This window comes from Pinus tabuliformis, chromosome X (assembly GCF_031772625.1).
Source record: "Pinus tabuliformis cultivar Carrire ecotype Pingquan chromosome X, CPIR1, whole genome shotgun sequence".
NCBI classification, from domain to species: domain Eukaryota; kingdom Viridiplantae; phylum Streptophyta; class Pinopsida; order Pinales; family Pinaceae; genus Pinus; species Pinus tabuliformis.
The window spans coordinates 45984178-46006595 of record NC_142308.1 but is presented as its reverse complement, the minus strand read 5'-3'; positions in this window follow the sequence as shown (position 1 = coordinate 46006595).

The window sequence follows — 22418 nt, the reverse complement described above, 5'->3', positions numbered from 1 at the left end:
TGAAGACCAGAATTAGGAGCAAGTAAAATTATATTTGGCAGATTTCTCTTCAACAAACTCTCCTCTCCAAGAATTCCTTCAAAAATATTATAAATAACAGATTGCAGAATGTAAAAAGGGCTGCTCTCCTCTGGAATTTTAGAGCTTCTAAAAGCACTATTGTAATTGGAATTTAGAGTTGTAGGAGAGAGGAGTGAAAAATCTCAGATCTGGGGATTATTGAGGATTTTCCCTTTGTATATTGAATTATGCATGAAGAACAAAGCTTGCACTATTGTGGCTCTAGTTTTGAAAGCAGAAGTTCAAGCAATGTAAAGGGCTGTTGGAGACCAAGGACAGAGAAATGGATGCAATAAATTGGTATTTTTAATACTACTGTTTTAAATATCAGTTTCATTTTATGGTAACAGGAATGTGTCATTTTATTCATGTTTGTGCATTATTGTCAATATGAGTAGTTTGTCTCAATGTTGTTATCATGTATCTCTGTTCTTATGGATTAATTTCTGATTTCTGAGTAACTACTTACTCTGAAATCTGTCTTATGAAACTGATTTATTGAATGATAATGTGTTGTGAACTATTTCCACATATCATTATTCAATTATTGGATTTATTGATTTGATAATCAATATCATTTTGAGAACTACTTCCTGAATGTTGTTGATTTATTATTCCAGTTTTAAGGTCTCAATAAGATGTGTTTTGGTAACCATAATATCAGTTAATTGAACTACTTCATTAACTTGATATTCATTATAAACAAGACATGTTTAAATCCTAATATTTTAATTATCTTGCTCTTAGTTGGGTTAGATCTATATCTGCCTAATTAAGATAGGATTTAGATTAGTTTCTTTTGCTTGCATCATAGAATAAACTTGCATTTAGAGTAAATTATACACTCTGTTAAGTCCTCTCCTCAAAGAGGCAAAACTTTAGTTATGGCTTGGCTGAGCCCAAATCAGCTTAAGGGTCATTCTCTTGCCTGATCAGCAAGGAGAAGTGATCTGATGTCCCTGTCTATTGGTAGTTAACGATACATTATAAACCAATAGCAATAGGGAGAAGGTAACTGGACCTAGATGAACAGTCGGAGCCACCACACCAAACGGAAAATGAGTTGCTTTTAAGGTCCGGACCGGGTGGTTATCCCCTTTGTTGTGGCAGCGATTTTCGAGGCCTCAACACATAGTTATTTGAGACACACAATTCTCATGTTAAACCATACAAAACTAGAAGAAGTTTGTGTACAGGAAACTCATTTAGAAGCAAGAGGGAAGAATTTTCCTTAAGAGGGTAGAAATAATCCATTTAAGAGTGGAGACAAAGGAAAGGGGAAATTCAAAGGAAAAGGGAAGAAGAAGGCTTCAATCAAGAAAGAGGGAGAAAAACTCACATGTAAACACTATTCAAAAGAAGGTCATGATGAAGACCACTATTGGAAACTTCATCTTGAAATGAGACTCAAAAAGTTTAACAACAAAGGGAAACAAAACACTCCTGCAACTACACAAGATGATTTAGGATCCGATTCCGGGGATGAAACAAAGATCACAACCATGGGATTCAAAGGTAAGGACTCTATTTCAAGTACTAGTTCTTCAAGTAACCTCAATCAAAAAGGGAAGAAGAAAGCTTCAATCAAGAAACAGGGAGAAAAACTCACATGTAAACACTATTCAAAAGAAGGCCATGATGAAGAGAAATATTGGAAACTTCATCTTGAAATGAGACTCAAAAAGTTTAACAACAAAGGGAAACAAAACACTCCTGCAACTACACAACATGATTTAGGATCTGATTCCGGGGATGAAACAAAGATCATAGCCATGGGATTTGTTGTCGCACAGATTGTATGGGTAGTGTGACAACGCTTAGACCAAGGGCTGTCACCCTGATCCTCGATCTCTCTGTTTAATCCATCTCCCGAGGCTAAGGGGGAGACCCTATGGGATAAAGGAAGACCAACTGTGGACCAGTTGGGTTGGGAGACACAGCAAGGCAATTCAATCACTTGATTGATTTTAGAAATTAATGTACCAGTGCCTTATGGAGTTAATGATTAAATGATTATTTATTAAATTTTGTAGAAATATAAACACGTAAACAATCATTTATCATCAAATATCCCAAGCAATATAAGCTATTCAATAAACTCACAATGCTTTAATAATGATCCAGTAATTAAATTTCTAAAGATTGAATGCTTTAAATGATCATAAAATTTAAATGCTAACCAGTTACCACTTTCATATAGCTAACTTTAAATAAACATTCGAGTGCATTTAACTATAGAGAAGTGGAACACAGATACCACAAAAGTCACCAAAAATGAATCTTCAATTTTTTAGTTAATCTTTTCAAAATTTTTAATTTTTATATATTTTTTACATTAAAAAAAAAACCTAAAGTAAATGAAACTTAAAATTACTAAACTAAACTAAATAAATATATACAATTAAAATGAAATTTAAAACTAAAATTTATTAAAAAATCTAATTCTAAAAAAAACTAAAGTCCTAAACTAAACTAAAACTTAAAAAAATTAACAGCTAAGCTAAAAAAAAAAACAAGAAAAATCAAAACAAAACTTTTATGATTTTTATTTTTTATTTTTTGTTTTTTATATGAGATTTACTAAAAAAAATAAAACAAGACTAAACTTGAAACTAAAGCTAATAAAAAAAACAAATGAAAATTGATTTATTGATTTATTTTTTTTAAAGTAAAAAATAAAATAAAACTAACATCATTTATATCCAATGTTTAAAACTAAAACTAAAATCTAATTATCTAAAGTCAAACCCTGATCTAATATATAAAGTGAAAATTTATAAAATCTAAAATCTAAAACTAAACTAACATCTAACAAAATATGAATGCTAACTCAATACAAATCAAAACCTAAGAAAAAAATCGAATTTTTATAGTTTTACTGCCTACGCATAATGAAAAACCTCAATCCGTCATAAAAAAATAATTGAATTTTATAATAAATGACCCGAAACCTTACTTATCTCGTATCGTTTCAGCGTTTTTGCATTGGCGTGGGCTTGTGCAGGTTCACAGATTTTTACTCGCAGCGTGGAGATGACTATCATAAGTACGCGGTTCTGGATGATGGAGGGTCGATGGAGGGGTGAATACATGGAAGGAGCTGAGCGAGAGCTAAAGGGGGGCGACGCGGAGGAAGAAAGCCAAACGTGAGTTTGATGGGAGGCTAGAGGAATGCGTTGAAGGTTGCTGCTGCATATTCGGGTCTTGGACGGCAGGCATGAGGATAAAGAGGAGATCACACAGACATGCGAAGGGTGAGGACAGTGAGGATGACGGAAGGAGCAGCGTTTTTGGCAAGCAGGTGAGGTGAGAGAGAAATGGCAGAGAAAATGTCTACGTGAGGGTTGGTGAGGCAGTGTGGAGCTGCGATGAAGCCACAACAACGTGGGAAGCGAGGAGAGTTAATGCTGGAATGGAGTGGGATGGAACAACGATGAAGGGAAGGGAGCTGTGTATGGATATGGATGGCTATGGGAAGATGAGGAAGTCACGTGGAGAGATGAATACGCAAGTCTTTTGTAGGTTGAAGGGAGCAGCAATGACTGCGGCCTCTAAAAAAAAATTCAAAATTTTTTCTGCAGCAGTAAAACCCCAGGCAGCAGTGAAAATTGAAAACGCAGGTAGCAGACCCGTAGTCCAGAAAATTGATTGAAATTTTAAATCCTTCCTGCTCCAAATTGCCTGATAGAAACCCTGAAAAATTTTCAAAACCTGTACCTGCAACCTAAAAACAATGAAAACAAACAACCAGAACCTGAAAATGAAAAAAATAAATGAAACCTTAAAAACCCTGAGAACCATTGAAATAATTACAGTAAGTACAAATTAAAGGCTCTAAATATCCGGATATGCCATTATGCCATAGAAATATTTTCAGAATTTTAAACTTAATGTGAGGTGCTTCAGAAAACCCTTCATGCATCTGCAACACAAATTATAATGATAAGCATGTGATTAAAACTGGCTGGGCTCTTTCAGAAAACGCAATCTGGGAGTTGGCTGGTTTAGCCGATAACTTTCCCTAATGCCCGGTAAACTCAAAACTAAAGATATCCTGCACAGCTTAAATCAACAATTAACATAGAGGGAGAAAACAACAGTGAAATTCAGATCAAATGGAGATACCTGCCGTTATATTTCAAAAATTAAACTATCATTGAAACCCCAGAGATCAGACAGGATACCTGTGCCTAGATCTATTTTCATCAAGCTATTATCAATGGCTGAAAATAAAATTATGCAGAAAAATAAAACATCTTACAATATTTCCAGAAGAGTAACACTAGCAAGATTTTCAACCCCAAAGTCGTTCTTTATTGCACAAAAAATGACTACAGGAAGCTTTCTTTAGCACACGACTCTAAGATCGAATGATCTCAAATGACCCTTGACACCCTATTTAAAGGAAAAATTCCCAATGGGTAGTTCGAGTGATCCATGTCAAACTAATCTCGACCATCGATGAGGATCAAAATCCATTTTAATCTCATCTGTCGAAATTTTAAATGCATTTTAATATATTAAAAAAATAAAACTTTAAATTTATTTTCTCAAAACTTTGACTTATTATTATTTTATTTTATAATTTTTTTTTTGGATCCTCGAACTTAGCCTTTGGAAAAATCACCTAGGACCTAGGACTTAGGACTTATAAGGGGATAAAACATTTTTTAACCCTCAAGACACTTTACATCATGACCTTTACAATTTTACATCTCAAGGGGGAAAACCCATTTAACATAGACCCTCATAGACCATCCAGTTCTGTGATACAAATATAATCTAGCAGATCAAGCAATTTGTAATAACCTAACCAAATAGTTAGAGTTATTTCCAAATTACTTTTACATTGATTCGAAGCACACTAGGATTCCCCTAAGATTATAATGACAAAATCCATTCCGGCTTTGGGGTTAGGCTAAAGGAAAACTCTGCCGATCATGGATTGGTGAGACAAAAAACCTTCCAGAACATAGATTATCACTAGAAAATTAGGTTTGCCTAGGAAATGTACATACATGACTCAGATCTGCTAAGATTGTTTACAATTTACACATGCAGACTGGGTTTACAACATAACATGATCGGGCTGATGATGACAGTCGAATGGCACAGACACGTCGATCAAGCGCTATCCCTTTTGCGAAAAAAGGGGGTGTACTGCTATGGGTAGTTGACACATAGTGGTCAACATCTGGCTCTACTTGGGGACACGTTGCTGCACTGTAGGAATGTGAGAATCTAGAATCTACATCCATGCAACACACAACAAAACATAAGTAGCGTCCATCGAAATATCATCATATAAAATTAAGCACAGGAAAGATATAAGCTCTTCATTTATTAACCATCTAGTAAAAAGTAACTCTAATCCTAAAACAGAAATGAAAATACAGAAATGACAAGGTGTAGGGTTATAAATACAATACAGAGGATGTCCCATGGCATCAGATGCGTTCAATATAGTGTATACTGAGCATTTGCTTGCTTTCAGGCAAATTTGTCAGCTGCTTATCGGATGTGCCATGTCCAATTTTGCATATTGTAGGACTTTCTCCTATCCGAAAATCAAGCTGCTCATGGCCATCTGATGCATCAAATCTTTTTCTCATTTTCTTTTTCTTGCGCTTTTTCTTCATGGCAGGCTGTATCACTGATGACGTGGAATATTCTGCTTCAAAACCCTTAGATGAAGTATGTAAGATATGTGTGACATGTCTTTCTTCATTTTGCATCTGATCTTTATCGTTTTTAATTTTATTCGGATCACCTTCAATTAACCACGTTTCAATCGAACCAATGACCTCCTCATAATAAGATGGAGTTTGTTGCAGCAAATAAGGAGGCTTTTGATCTGTTGATGTTTGCTGGTTTCTTTCATCCTCTGATCACTGTTGAAATTTATGTACCTGTATTGTGATGACATCTATCTGGCAAGAGTGTTCAACTTTCATAGTACTAATTTCCCTAGGATGGTCTTCTTCCATAGTCAATAACTTATTCTAAAGACATATCTGACTAGCTTCCATGGTCATCATATTTTCCTCTAAGCCTGATAACTTGCTTTGCATAAAATGAATTTCCCTGTCATGATTAGTTTTCATGGTCTCAATTTCTTTAGCATGCCGACTTTGCATGTCGGATACGTGATCAGAGTGTTTAATTTTCATGATTTCGATCTCCTTATCACGTTGTTCTAGGTGGGTGCATAAAGTTCTCATATCATTGGTGTAATTAGTTACAAATTTTTCTTGGTTGATCCCCATATTTTTTACCAGCTGCATTAGTTCTTCTATAACTTGCTTATGATTTTCCCTTTCATTGTTGACAATGATTTTATAATTTGTCCCTGCTTTTCCACTTTCATTGATTTGATCTGCAATGGTACAAGTGGATGACACATTCTGATATGAAGAATTGTCTTGAAATCTTTCATCGACAGCTGGACCTTTTATAAGATTACTTTCATTCTGTTGCACAATTTTAGGGGCACAAGGCAAGCTATCTGGATCACCATATCTATCTTTAAAAGCATTGAAAATTTCTTGTAAAGAAGTGAAAGAGTCTTAAGGACAATTATTAAACCAATTCAAAGCATCACCCTCTAAAGAAAGGAAAAATAGACACATTTTGACATCTTCATGATCATATTGAGGAAGTCTACAATACACGAACGTTATACAATAAAAACTCCATAAATGCCTTCTAACAGCGACTGAACCACCACCTGAGAACAAAGGTACTTTAGAAATGGCCACTTCCGGTAAATCATGGAGATCATCTTTAAAATGACATGGCTTAAATGAATAATCCATGATGGATAACGAGTGACCAAATGGATGATAGAAAGAGATCTCTACTCAAGAAAATCAAGAGATGAAAGAAGTGGAGTCGCCACTTGAACAATGAATCTAATTCTAGGATCCAAAAAGCAACCAACAAGTAGATATGACGGAGCTTCTTTCCTGGGGAAAATAAAAGAAATAAAATGGAGTCGCCACCCAAACAAGAAACGAACCGAAAAGTCCAGGTGCTAAAGGTTCGATTAACCGATATGTCAAAAGATAGGGCAATGAAAAGATCCAAATGATGCCAAAAAATAATGAATGGCGGAAAAGATGAGATGATGCAAAAAAAAAATGTTGACCTTGCTGGCTCGAATGAGAGATGAGAAAGATGAAAGAATGATGAGAAACGAGAAGATGAATGTCGTTGAAATGGCAAGAATAAAATGTCCCTGACAGCGGCACCACAAAATGTTGTTGCACAGATTGTCTGGGAAGCGCGACAACACTCAGACGGGGGGCTGTCACCCTGATCCCTGATCTCTCCGTTTAAGCTGTCTCCTGAGGCTAACGGGGGTAGACCCTATGGGATAAAGGAAGACCAATTGTGGACCAGTTGGGTTGGGAGACACAACAAGGAAATTCAAGCACTTGATTGATTTTAGAAATTAATGTACCAGTGCCTTATGGAGTTAATGATTAAATGCTTATTTATTAAATGTTGCAGAAATATGAACCACATAAAACAATCATTTATCATCAAATATCCCAAGCAATATAAGCTATTCAATAAAATCACAATGCTTTAATAATGATCCAACAATTAAATTTCTAAAGATTGAATGCTTTAAATGATCATAAAATTTAAATGCTAACCAATTACCACTTTCATGTAGATAACTTTAAATAAACATTCAAGTGCATTTAACTATAGAGAAGTGGAACACAGATACCAAAAAAGTCACCAAAAATGAATTTTCAATTTTTTAGTTAATCTTTTCAAAATTTTTAATTTTTATATATTTTTTACATTTTTTAAATAAAACAAAACAAAACTAAAAAAAAAAAAACTAAAGTAAAAGAAACTTAAAATTACTAAACTAAACTAAATAAATATATACAATTAAAATGAAATTAAAAACTATAAATTATTAAAAAATCTAATTCTAAAAAAAAACTAAATTCCTAAACTAAACTAAAACTTAAAAAAATTAAAAGCTAAGCAAAAAAAAAAAAGAGAAGAAAAAACAAAAACAAAACTTTTATGAATTTTTTTTTTATATGAGATTTACTTAAAAAAATAAAACAAGACTAAACTTGAAACTAAAGTTAATCTTAAAAAAAAAAAAAATGAAAATTGCTTTTTTATTTATTTATTTTTTTAAAGTAAAAAATAAAATAAAACTAACATCATTTATATCCAATGTTTAAAATTAAAACTAAAATCTAAATATCTAAAATCAAAACCTGATCTAATATATAAAGTGAAAGTTTATAAAATCTAAAATCTAAAACTAAACTAACACCTAAAAAAATATGAATGCTAACTCAATACAAATCAAAACCTAAGAAAAAAAATTGAACTTTTATAGTTTTACTGCCTACGCATAATGAAAAACCTCAACCCGTCATAAAAAAAAATTGAATTTTATAATGCATGACCCCAAAACTTACTTACCTCATATCATTTCAGTGTTTTTGCATTGGTGTGGGTGTGTGCAAGTCCGCAGAGTTTTACTTGCAGCGTGGAGATGATTATCATAAGGATGCGGTTCTGGATGATGGAGGGTTGATGGAGGGGTGAATACACGAAAGGAGCTGAGCGAGCGCTAAAGGGCGCCGACGCGGAGGAAGAAAGCCAAACGCGAGTTCGATGGGAGGGTAGAGAAATGCGTTGAAGGTTACTGTTACGTATTCAGGTCTTGGACGGTGGGCGTGAGGATGAAGAGGAGATCACGTGGGCACACGAAGGGTGAGGGTAGTGAGGATGACGGAAGGAGCAACGTTTCTGGTAGGCAAGTGAGGTGAGAGAGAAATGGTAGAGAAAATGTCTGTGTGAGGGATGGCGAGGCAACGTGGAGGTGCGATGAAGCCACAACAACGTGGGTAGCGAGGAGAGTTAACGCTGAAATGGAGTGGGATGGAACAACGATGAAGGGAAGGGAGCTGCGTATGGATATGGATGGTTGCGGGCAGATGAGGGAGTCATGTGGAGAGGTGAATATGAATGTCTTGTGCAGGTTGAAGGGAGTAGCAATGACTGTGGCCTCTAAAAAAAATTCAAAATTTTTCTGCAGCAGTAAAACCCCAGGCAGAGGTGAAAATTGAAAACGCAAGTAGCAAACCCGTAGTCCAGAAAATTGATTGAAATTTTAAATCCTTCCTGCTCTAGATTGCCTGATAGAAACCCTGAAAATTTTTCAAAACCTGTACCTGCAACCTGAAAACAATGAAAACAAACAGCCAGAACCTGAAAATGCAAAAAATAAATGAAACCCTAAAAACCCTAAGAACCAGCTAAATAATTATAGTAATTACAAATTAAAGGCTCTAAATAGCCGGATTTGCCATTATGCCACATAAATATTTTCAGAATTTTAAACTTAATGTGAGGTGCTTCAGAAAACCCTTCATGCATCCGCAACACAAATTCTAATGATAAGCCCGTGATTAAAACTAGCAGGGCTCTTTCTGAAAACACAATCCGGGAGTTGGTTGGTTTAGCCGAGAACTTCCCTAATGCCCGGTAAACTCAAAACTAAAGATATCTTGCACAACTTAAATCGACCATTAACATAGAGGGAGAAAACAACAACATTCAGATCAAATGGAGATACCTGCCATTATATTTTAGAAATTAAACTATCTTTGAAACCCCAGAGATCAGACAAGATACCTGTGCCTAGATCAGTCTTCATCAAGCTCTTATCAATGGTTGAAAATAAAATTATGCAGAAAAATAAAATATCTTATAGCATTTCTAGAAGAGTAACACCAACAAGATTTTCAAACCCAAAGTCTTTCTTTATTGCACAAAAAATGACTATAAGGAAGCTTTCTTTAGCACACGACTCTAAGATCGAATGATCTCAAATGACCCCTGACACCCTATTTAAAGGAAAAATTCCCAACGGCTAGTTCGAGCGATCAATGTCAAACTAATCTTGACCGTCGATGAGGATCAAAATCCCTTTTAATCTCATCCGTCGAAATTTTAAATGCATTTTAATATATTAAAAAAAATAAAACTTTGCATTTATTTTCTCAAAAGTTTGACTTATTATTATTTTATTATTTTATTTTAATTTTTAATTTTTAATTTATTTATTTTTAATTTATTTTTAGCTATTTTTTAATTTTTTAATTTAATTTTTTATTATTTATATCTTTAATTTTTTATTATTTTATTATTTTTGGATCCTCGAACTAAGCCTTTGGAAAAATCACCTAGGACCTAGGACTTAGGACTTATGAGGGGATAAAACATTTTCTAACCCTCAAGACACTTTACATCATGACCTTTACAATTTTACATCTCAAGGGGGAAAACCGATTTGACATAGACCCTCATAGACCACCCAGTTCTGCGACACAAATATTATCTAGCAGATCAAGCAATTTGTAATAACCTAACCAAATAGTTAGAGTTATTTCCAAATTACTTTTACATAGACTCGAAGCACACTAGGATTCCCCTAGGATTCTAATGACAAAATCCATTCTGGCTTTGGGGTTAGGCTGAAGGAAAAATCTGCCGATCATGGATCGATGAGACAAAAAACCTTCCGAAACGTAGATTATCACTAGAAAATCAGGTTTGCCTAGGCAATTTACATACATGACTCAGATCTGCTAAGATTATTTACAATTTTCACATGCAGACTGGGTTTACAACATAACATGATCGGGCCGATGATGACAGTCAAATGGCACGGACACGTCCATAAAGCGCTATCCCTTTTGCGAAAAAAGGGGGTGTACTGCTATGGGTAGTTGACACGTAGTGGTCAACAAGATTCAAAGGTAAGGACTCTATTTCGAGTACTAGTTCTTCAAGTAACCTCAATGAAACTCAACATTAAAAAGAAAGAATATAACTTTTCCACATTAGAGACATTTCAAAACATACCAAGATAGATGCACTGTTTGATAGTGGTTCACAAGAAAACCTTATTTCTTAAGACATTCTCAAGAAATTGAATTTGCAAAAAACTCCTCATCCTAAACCATATCCTTTAGGTTGGATATGTGACAATGCAAAATTTCATGTGAAAAAAATGTGTAAACTGAAATTTTCCATCACTGCAAACTTTATAGATGATGTAGAGCTTGATGTCATTCCACTTGACATTTGTGGTATTGTTTTGGGAAGCCCACATATATATGATAGGAGAGCCATCTTTCATCGCCACGAGAACAAATATCAATTGTTTAGAAATGGAGTTGAATACATTGTTGAAGCACATAACAAGAAGTTGAATTTGTCAGTTGAGAATGCTGGACGAATGAAGAGCTTAGTCAATGCTAGTAATAAATTTGTACTCTTGACGTTCAAACACAAAGAGAATGTTGAAAATCAAGCTTTCCAAGGATGTGATGCAAAGTTAAAATCTGATTTACATGAGGTTGTTAATAGCTATGATGAGAAGTTTTAGGAACCCAAAGGATTTCCTCCTAAAATAGGAATCCAACATGAGATTCAATTTTAGCAATATTGTCCTCTTCCAAACATTGGCATGTACAGGATGCTAGTCATGGAGAATGCAAAAATCAAAAGAAAAATCCAAGAGTTGCTTTGCAAAGGAGCCATTAGACCAAGCACATCACCATGCGGGTCACCAATTATTTTAGTACCAAATAAAGATGGTACATCGCGCATGTGTATAGGTTTTAGAGCCTTGAACAAGATTACAGTAAAGAATCATTACCCTCTTCCTTGAATTGATGATTTGCTTGATCAGTTGAAAGTGTTGAAAACACGTAACTAGGTTCGGTCTTCATAATGACGTGTAATTATGATTTTATGTAAAGAGATGTAAATAAGAAAAATGAAATTATTATATTGACTTGCTTCATGGGTTTCATGAGCAAGGAATTTTGTTTTTGAGTCAAGACTCCTATCGATATTCTTTAGGGTTTATTCATCTAGTCATAAAAGAGTCATTTTCATGTAAATTGTTATCACCCTAACATTTTTTTTTAACTTTGTAAAGTTTTCCTTGTTTCTAGAGTCTAAATCATAGGGTTAGAGTCTCATTTCCATCATCAAATAAAGTCCATTAGCATTGTCTGGCCCCTTATGGATCCCATATCATGTTTAAAGTTTCATGAGTTTGGTCATTTCAAACTTTTGAACGTGCTACGAAACTATCTAGGCATTTTCGTAGCGCAAAGTCATGAATTACACTACCTGCACTATGAAATCGGGGATTCGTAGTTAGGTGTTTTCGTAGTGCAAAACTCCGAATTTACACTTGATGCGCTACAAAATTGGGGATTCGTGATCAATCATATCTAGCTATCAGATCCACCAGAATCCGTTAAAATTTTATCATCACGTGTCAGTCCATGAACCTTACCTCTTACATGCAACCATTCATATCCATCATTAGATTCGTTAGGGGTCATTTGTCCACAGTCATTTCAAATTTCAAAAAAGGAAAGGGTTAGTTAAACTGTTCATATCCGTGATTGATCTTGGTCATATTCATGCAAGAGACACTTGATGCTGTTCTTAAGTTCGGGTAAAAAAAGCCTAGGGTGAGCAGAGACCAGAATTCTTCTGTAGGCTTCAAGCGAGGCAGCTCTTCATCAAATTCAAGCGAGGTAGTTCCTCAATTCAACAAAGCAGTTTCTTCTAGGTTAGAATCTACAGGGATTACAAAGGAGAAATTTCGGAAGAAAGAAAGAATTACAGGTCAGGCCGATGCCTGAGAACTTAACCTGAAGGCTTAGATGCTCTCACAAAGGATAAAACAGTGGAAGAAGCCTTCAAAAAAGTAGGTTGCTGGAGGTTCTGTGAGAAACTACAGGGAGGACATAACCAAGTGACAAAGGAATTTGCTCTAAATTTCACAGGTTTACATACAAAGATTGGAGTGTTAGAATTTCCAATTTCTCCTGAAGTTATATCTTTAGTGATAGAAATTCCTAGAGGCCAGGAAAAGTGGTTTAAGAATTTCAAGTTTGAAATGGCACCCTGCAAGATATTCTTGAAGCCAGAGGTTGTAGACACAGATTTAACTAAAGCAGTGCCAAGGGGTTATGTCAAAGATTCATATGCCAACCTACTCTCATGCATACAAAGGTACTTCACCTGTGAAGGAAGATACCACAAGGTGTATTCTTATCATTTCAAACTCCTGTTGCATTTCACTGGGATAATATCTCTAGATCTACCTTTCCTTCTATTTCGGAGTTTAGGCAAGATGTTTGATAAAATACAGTTGAAGAAAGAGGCATGTGAAACATCATTTTTCCATCATGGCTTAGTTAGATTAATTGTCTTGCATGAAATTTATAAGGTAGATAGAGAGTGGTCTTCATTTCTCTTTATATATGGTTTTAGAGCTGAAACAGGACTTAACCCTAGGGCTAAGGAAGTATCATCACCAGTGACTAGTCACTATGCAGAAGAAAGGTCAAGTAGGTTTGTTAAACTGAAGGCCAGAAAGAAAGTTAAGGAGCTAGTGAGTAGAACACCATTGGCTATTCAAGATACTCCTCAGCATTCACAGAAGAAGAAAGTTAAAATTAAGGAAGCAACACAAGAGCAATCCATTGGTGAAACAGTCCAAAGAAGGGTAAATAGAAGTCAAATAGCCAAAGAAAAGGGTAAAACAATGGTCACTGATGAAAGCCTAGTCTTAAAGGAAAATTTGAATGATCTTCTTCGGGCTATTGACATTGAAGAGTCCCCTCTGGTCCAAGCAGACTTCATTAAATTAGGTGAGGGCAAGTCAAAAAAGATGAAATCCTCTAAAAAGCTATAGTTTGATGATCAGGTTTCAAAATTTGTTTTTAAGCCCATAAGGCTTGTGACTAGGCAATCCAAAAGGTTACAGGAGGTAGAGCCAGAGGTAAGTGAGACAAAGGAGATATTAGGATTCTGTGAAGAGCTCATAGTTCCAGTAGTTCAACCATCACCCATGCACGAAGATGACAGAAACATGGCAGTCGGTACTCAAGAAGAAGAAAATAACTATGAGGAAGTCAAGAAGAAATTGAATCTTGCCAATATTGAGATTGCCAAACTTAAGAAAAGGGCAAGGAAACATGCAGTTGAGAAAGCCAATTTCAAAATAATGAAGGCCCTGTGGGAAGATGGAAAAGCTTCAAAACCTGAAGTAGTTAGTAGAGATGTTCAATACTTCACCTAGACTATCCCTGTAATCAAGGAAGCAAGGTTTGTCAGATGGATCAATGGCAGAATAAGAACTAATATTAGGGTGATGAAAAGACAAATTCAATACCTTGAAATTCAGCTGAGCAAGTCTGGAGGTCAGCCTCAGCACAAATGAACAGGGTAGTAAGTGATGAAACCCTAATACAATTTTGGTTGAAACAAAGACATTACTTTTTGAAGTTGTTTCATGGATGGGTGATCTCAAGTATATGTGGCATATTTACATAATGAAACAGCTGTGAATAATCCTTAGAAGGAAATTGTGTAAATTGATTCACACAGTAGTTTTTTAGCGCGCTACGAAACTGCTGTAGGTGACATGCATAGCAGTTTTCTAGCGCGCTACGAAACTGCTGTAGGTGCAGTTTTGTTCTTTTCTATCAATATTCAAAGGAAAGAAGGGGCTATTTTTGGAGAAGGATGATGCTGGAGCATGTGAGGAGGTCATTTGAGAAGGTTTAAATCCCAAGTAAAGGAAAAACTCAAAGAGTGGAAAATATATGCAAGAACAAATTTTTGCGCTACAAAAACAATAGTTTATTTTGTAGCACACCCAGATTGACTTTCTTCATGCAACTTCAAGGAGTTAAAATTTTGCACAAGTGTAAGAGAAGGGTCCTATGGCTAATTTAACATATGTTACATGATTAAAGGGGCCAAATTTGTCATCAGAAGATTCAAGGAACACCATTGAAGACCAAGGCTACACTGTAAGGGGACATTTTCCTAGTTTTCAGGATAGATAAAGGAGAAGTGATTGAAGGCCAACAAGAGGGTTATGGACATCACCAAGGTCGAAATTAAGGAGGATAATTTGTCAAGTATCGAATTTAATTCATAGTTTAGGTTGTTACTATCATAATAAGGAGTTGTACTCCTAATTGTATTAGGACTCTAAGACTGTTAGTTAACTGCTACTTGTAATTAATAGTCTGTTTTAGGTATAATAGGTGTCAGGATAGGAAATTCGAATTCCCCTCATGTTGGATCAGGGAATCCAAGATTGTAATGACAAATCTATAAAGGACAAGAGGTAGAATGCCTCAGGGTTGGAAATTCTCAAAAGAAACAAGCATACTGTGTTATTGTAAGAGATTGTGTGTTTTTATGTTAATACAAAGATTTTGGCTTCACTACTCAGGATTCAGAGAGAGTTTTAATGTTTGATTTTCTCATGGCCTTTTTCATCTACTTACTTGCAGTGGTATGAACACATGTTACTTAGAATTCATTGATAATGCTCTAACTTCCTTCATGTGTTTATAAACTGTGTTCCTTGCATTATGACTCTATTTTGCTGATACATTAAGACTCTTTATGCCCTGACTTCCATGTCAAGCTGATCTTGCTGTTGTACTGAAACATGCTCAGACTCCATAGCCCAATAGATGTTTGTTAAATGGTATTTCAACCATTTATACATTTTCATTTGTTTTTTTTCATAGATCTAGTCATATAATCCTTAAATTGAAATCTTTAACCTAGTGAGAGAGCCCTCTCAGGTTGAGGAGGCTAAACCTCAACCAAAAGTTTGGTTTAAAATAGTTACTCAAAGTCTTTCTGATTAGCAACCTATCAGGGGATGATTTTGTGATAACATAAATGAAGTCATGTTACATTTGGAAAAAGGTCAATATTGTCTATGGAAAGTATCCTCCAAGAGCATGTCACCAAACGCCTTCAAGTTGACCTACAAACTATGAGGAAGATGCAAGATTAAGTCAGCCTAAACTCCAGCTGTCAAATCGGACTAAAGGGAAACAAAGAAGGGTATATATAGCCCTACTCGGCCTCATTTGGAGACACACAATTCGAACAAGCATTCACTAGAAAAGTGCGAAGAAGAAGGCATAACAATGAGGGCTAGAAGAAGGAAAAAGAAGGAGCAACAAAAGGGAAGGATGAAAATTACTCTGGATATCATCTATTGGGGACAACGAAGATTCATCTAGGAAGTGAAAAGTCTGGATAATAGAATCTTCTAGAAGTGTTAAGGCTAGGTTGCAGAAAATTCTGGGCAGTGTGAAGTTTGGGCAGCAGATTCTTTTGGGGCAACAAGAGAGGTTGAGGTTCTCTCTGGAAGAACTCGAGACCGAGATTCTCTAGGGATTCTGTGGAGGTGTACTACAATGAGATAGAGACCAATTTTATCTAGGAGGAAAGACAAAGAAGGGAGGAACAAATCAAGGTGGGTGAAAAGTGTCTTTGAAGGATACTATAATCAACGGTTCAATGTCATGTTCTTGGTACTTATCAATTGAAGATATAGAAGAAGAATTTTATCAGGTTTTCCTCTCAAGCGGTGAGAGGTTTTGGCCCTCGCTAGAGAAGCCTATATTTTGTGTCACTTGTATTTATTTTGGTAATTGTCTTGATGAAAAGAACACGCTAATAAGCTAATAAAGTGAAATATCATAAGTAAAATAAGAATAAGCATATCACAAGCAATTATGAAGCAAAGAAATTTTTAACATTGAATGCCCTAGATTTATCAACATGGTATCAGAGCTAAGGTGTTGAAGACAAGAAGGGGCAGACAAAACAAGTTGACACACAAGAATCAATCTTCAAAGGAGGAATCAAAGTAAGTCGAAGGATATCAAGAAGGAAATCTAGATTCTCACAAAACCAAAAACCTAGATCAAAAGCGAGAATCTTGAAATCATCTTCAAGAAGGAAGCAAAAACCCTAGAAGCATTTCAGATATCATCACATCATCAAAGGAAGTGAAGGCTCTAAGAAAGATTGAATTAAAATTCAGTCCTCTCTCTCTTGAAGCAAAGATCTCATAGAAGGTAGTCCTCCCTCTCCAAAATACTTGAAGCAAGAAGCAACAAGTTCATCATCAAAGTTGAAGATTTGATCTTCTCAAGTAAGTACCTCTTATTATAATACAATCTAGGAAAATGACTTCATGTTTTAAGGAAGATCAAAAGCTGGTTGGGGCATCAAAATTCCTTTCCTTGAAAAATAGGATATACATTGTCCTTGAAGTAAATGAAGCCATTTATCATGTTCATGGGAAAGTCTACAACCATCCGAAGAACATGCATTATCGGAATACATGAAAAAGGATCTCAAGGCTGAAAAGATACTCAAGGAATCCATCAAATATTCACTTATTTCCTATGTAGCAAAGCTAGAAACATATAAAGAAATATATGATAAGATGGAAGAAATTTTCTCTAGAGGCATGCTAGAAAATATCTTAACTCTGAGATTTAAACTTCATAAGTTGAACATATATGAAGGGTCATCATCATGCCTCTCTAAGACATCTAAAATAAAAGAACAATTGAAGGATCTAGGAGACATAATATCAGATAACAAAACACTCTCAACAATGATAAATGCATTAACTAATGAAAAAGGTAACCTCATTGCCTCTAGAGGAAGCTACCCCATACATCAAGTTATGGTCTCTCGTCAAGGCAAAAGGAGACAAGATGAAGAATGAAAGTAAAGAAAGATCAGAAAGAAGGAAACAATTAGTATTAAAACAAAAGGAAAGATTTTAAAGGTTTGGGAAGAAAGGGAAGAACATCGCTAATGTATGATGCTATGGTTGTCACAACTTTGGACACTAGAGAAAAGACTATCCTAATCGTAAGAGGGGCAAGGAAGAATACTACTCTATTGAGGAAGTAAAAGAACCTGAGACAAAGAAGCATAAGAAGGAAGAAGCTAAACAATGACTAAGGTGATATTCTTCATTAAAAGGTTTCTTTCACTCGTAAGTTATAGGTAGGAAGTGTTGGTCGCTCTAATTGTTTTCACAATTCGAGCTCCACATAAATTGTCAACCCGAGAAGGTCTTTTTATTCCAAAGGTAATAGCGCACTATATGTGCTCAATTTCAAAAGCAGTTCAATGTTGTAGTAAAAGAAAGTCACACACAATTGTTAAACTCAGTAATCTATCAATTCACAGTCTACTTAATTTAAGCTGAAGTCAATTAACTTATAGCAGACACGATTTCTCTGTTACAGCAAAAGGGAAATAAATGTATAAAGGAAGAAATCATTCAACTATAGCAGGAACAGGACCCTATTCCTTGGTGGGAACTTCAGCACCTGCTGCCTGGCACTAATCACACTGCAAAAGAAGTAACCTTAAGAGGTCAAGACCCTATTCCCAGGAACAGGAATCTTCAGCACTTGGCCTCTCTGTTCTAATCACACTGCAAGTAAAAGAAAGCAATCAATGGAGCAAGACCCTATCCCTCTGTACCGGGATCTTCAGCACATGCTCTCATCATCCACTCGTGCAATCAATACATGTAGCGCTAAGAAACAGAGTACCACAAACCATGTAACTAGTGTTTCAGCAACAGAACTAAACACAACGCAAATACATAAGAAATGAACAACTACAGGAATGAAGGGGTGAATCTTGTGAGGAAGGCGGGCCCTTTCCTTCTCACAAGATTCCCCAAGAGAAAGAATTAGACTAAAATGCTCAAAACAGGTCTTTATTCATCTGTCAAGAAACTGGTACATACAAAAAGGAGACTAGCTCCTGTCTCACACAATGCTGTTCTCAAAATTACAGTTTGATCGATGTTCGATCCCCTCTAATGATGATGTCTCCTCTTTTTAAAGAGGAGACGTCATTTACAATTTTACACAAGAGCGAAGATCTCGATTCTGTTCTAAACAAAACTATTCTGTTCTTTCTTAAAAAGAGATACTGTTACAACCGAGACAACAGAAATGCTATCTTCAAGATAATTCAGGTAACCGTATCTTCTGGCTGCTGCTATTATCCACAAAAAGTTCTTCCAGAATCGCAAAAACGCATAGCGGGAGTTGCGTGCTTTGACGGTTGTTTCAGCAACTGCGTTGGCTGTTTCAGCAATGGGGCAGCTGTTTCAGCAACGGAGTTGACTGTTTCAGCAATGAAGTTCAGCTGTTTCAGCAACGACCGCTCATTCCCAATAAGGCATATATTATCTGCGATCTTTGACTTGTGTTAGCAACAATGCACTTCAATAATTGATAAAATATAAGAGTATTATGGAATTAAATGTAAGACAGATTAACCATATAATAAAGAGAAGGTTTCCATATACCTTAGGATATAGTGAATGAAAAAGACATTGGAGCTTATGGTTTTGAGAGTAAAATGATATGAAAGTATATAACAAAATGATACATATTGGAGTCCTAACATCCCCCCCAGCTAAAAATGTTGCATGTCCTCAGGCAACCCCTTCGTCTGAATCAGAGTCTGAGTACTGGGACTGGCAATGCAAATTACTCAGGCAGTAGCTGGAGAAAGTGGCGTCTGTAGGAGCTCGGAATCCGCTGTTGATCTGCAACCGTTGCCATGCCGAGACTTCCTCTTCGTCAGTCAATAGGTAATGATTTTGATATTTCTCTGACGGCAGCCATAAGATTGGAAAACGAAAATGATACCCAATCCAGTTGACTCCACAATGCTGAATGCAATTGACATACTTAGGGACTCTATACAATGCAGCGTGAAAATTGAGAGGGTTAAGAGGATGATAATCCTGTCTTTCCTTATCTGATTGCTGCCAAAAGAGATCATTGGCCTTCAGTGCAGCAGGACCCTTCAGTCGAATATGCTCTTGACAATTAAAAAGGATGGAAGCCTGTAATTGTTCTATGTGCTCGCTCATACCTGGCTTCTGCAAGAATTCATAGTACTGTGCTATGAACATGGCTGGGCTTACCGGCTCTGGCCTAATCCACAGGAGTTTATTCTCCTCATTATGACTGCTTGTATTGAACGCAGTCTGCCAAGTGAGCTGATTAGACAAAAATGAAGCGAATGCCCTTATTTGTATATCACCTGCAATTGGAGTAAGATTAATTCTTCTTTCTTCAGGCATGGCTTCATTATGCAGGTAGAGTTCGCACAGCAGATGCTGGTCGCTTTCAGGGGCCTCCTTGAAGGTCTCAACAAATTTTTCTGAAGTCAGTACTTCATGTGGTCTACCATGTGCTATTGATTTAATTTGAAAGTAAGCTAATCGTTCAGCAAGAAAAAGAGCATAGTTTACAGAAGGTTTCCGTGTAACCATCAACTTTCGCACCAATGAAAACATCAGGGCTATCCGTTCCTTAGACCGTCTGGCTTCCTTCTTATATTCCCTGTGCTCTTGCAGTAATTGTTCCAAGTTCTCCCAGTTAGTGTATACAAAGTTTTGCCATTGCAACTTATGCTGTTGTAATATTATATCCTGGTTCTCGGCATGTTCCTTCTTCCATCTGTTGAATTGTTCCAATGGGTCCCATGGCCGAGTCTGTGTCTTTTTAGCAGAAGTAGTAGGTTTGGGCACTATTCCCTCTGTTTGTGTGGCTGCCTCAGAAGAAATGCATTGAGGTATTATTTCTTCTGTTGGAATACTTGCACCAGTAGTGTGCTGAGGCAGTGTCTCTTCTGCCGAAACAGCTGTTTCAGTAGTAGTATGCTCTGGTGTTGTTTCCTCAGCTGGAATATCTGAATCAGTAATCATGTGTTCTGGCAATGTTTCTTCTTCTGGAATATCTAAATCAATAGTGGTGTGCTCTGGCAGTATTTCTTCTGTCGGGATTGCTGCATCTGTCCCCAAGGGATGAGATATCTCTTGTTCGGTTTCTTCTTCTTCTTCTTGCATCACAGGAGGTCCTACTGGTTCTTGTGGAGCAGTGGGGCATTCCTCCTGTGTTCCCTTTGTCATAATTGTCTCAGGGAGTGAAATTTCAACTACTTTATAGCCTGCATTCTGATAAATAATGCCACACTCTTTGCACATATATTCTATACATGTCTCCCTGTTCTGCATTGAGGCTACTTGTGCTAATGTATGGAGATTGAGTTCTTTTTCAAAAGCCTCTCGAGCCATGGCTAACTCAGCTTTGTAGGCTTCTATTTCAGACTTCAGGAATTCATTTTCCTGCAGTAGAGATGCCATCGTATGTGGGCCTTGTATGCTAGTTGTTTCTGCTGGAATATTTTGCTGGTGCACAGTGGTGGCTGGTTGTTGCACCACAATGGGTGCCTCTGGTGTTTCATCCATCGTGCCAGGAATGGATTCTTGTTTGTCAGAAACTAGTTCTGATACCACAGTAAATAGTCCTCGTGCTCTGTCAGGAATGAATCCTTGTTCCTCAGCTACTAGTTCTGACATTTGAATCTCTGGGCATTTCCCACTATCATCTTGCTTGTTGTGTTCCTGTGACTCAGTGACTGGTTCTTGTGGAACAGTCACTGGGCATTCTTCAGTATTGATCTGCTCTGTGAATTCTTCTGCCTCAGTGACTGGTTCTTGTGGGACAGTCACTTGGCGTTTTTCAATATCCTGCTCTGTAAATTCTGCTGCCTCAGTGACTGGTTCTTGTGGGACAGTCACTGGACATTCTTCACTAACAATCTGCTCCGTAAATTCCTCTGCTTCAGTGACTGGTTCTTGTGGGACAGTCACTGGGCATTTCCCGTCATCAACCTGCTTGGTGTATTCTTCTTCCTTAGTGACTGGTTCTTGTGTTACAGTCGCTGGGCAAGTGACTGGTTCTTGTGGAGCAGTCACTTCTTGATCCATAATCATTGTCGTATTATCCCGAGGTACTGATTTTTGTGGGACTGTGTCTTCGGATGAAGCCGGCTGGGAAATTCGGGATGGGGATAAGGGTTTCAATACAATAGTGGCAGGGTTAGGGAAAATGGAGGTAGATTCTGCCTCAACAGTCTTTGTCCTCTTTCTTTTTGGTAGGAAGGCAGCAAAATCGCTGCCTTTCCTTTTTCTTGAATGGGAGTGCTTTTTCTTCAGGACAAGGTTTTGCGGAGAGGTAGGAATTTGGGATGTGGACCTTGTCCGTGGTTTAGAACTTGTGACTGCTGGGGTTTTCCTTTTTTTCTTGATGGGTGAAGAAGGGGGTGTTGGAGAATCGTCACTAGGGACAGGAATAGTAGAGGGTGTTAGCTCTGCTAACTGTGGCGAGCTCGGGGTTGGGTTGACGGGAGAATTCAGGGTTTCCTCCTGTTGTTCTTCATGAGGATTTTCAGACAATTGGGACGTTTTCTCTTGTTGAGGAGTTTCGGGTGGGGTTTGCAAAGGGACTTCAGGTGGGGCCTGCGAAGGAATTTCAGGTAGGGCCTGCAGAGGAATTTCAGGTAGGGCCTGCAGAGGAGGATTTTGCTGAGCAAAACCCCTCTGTATT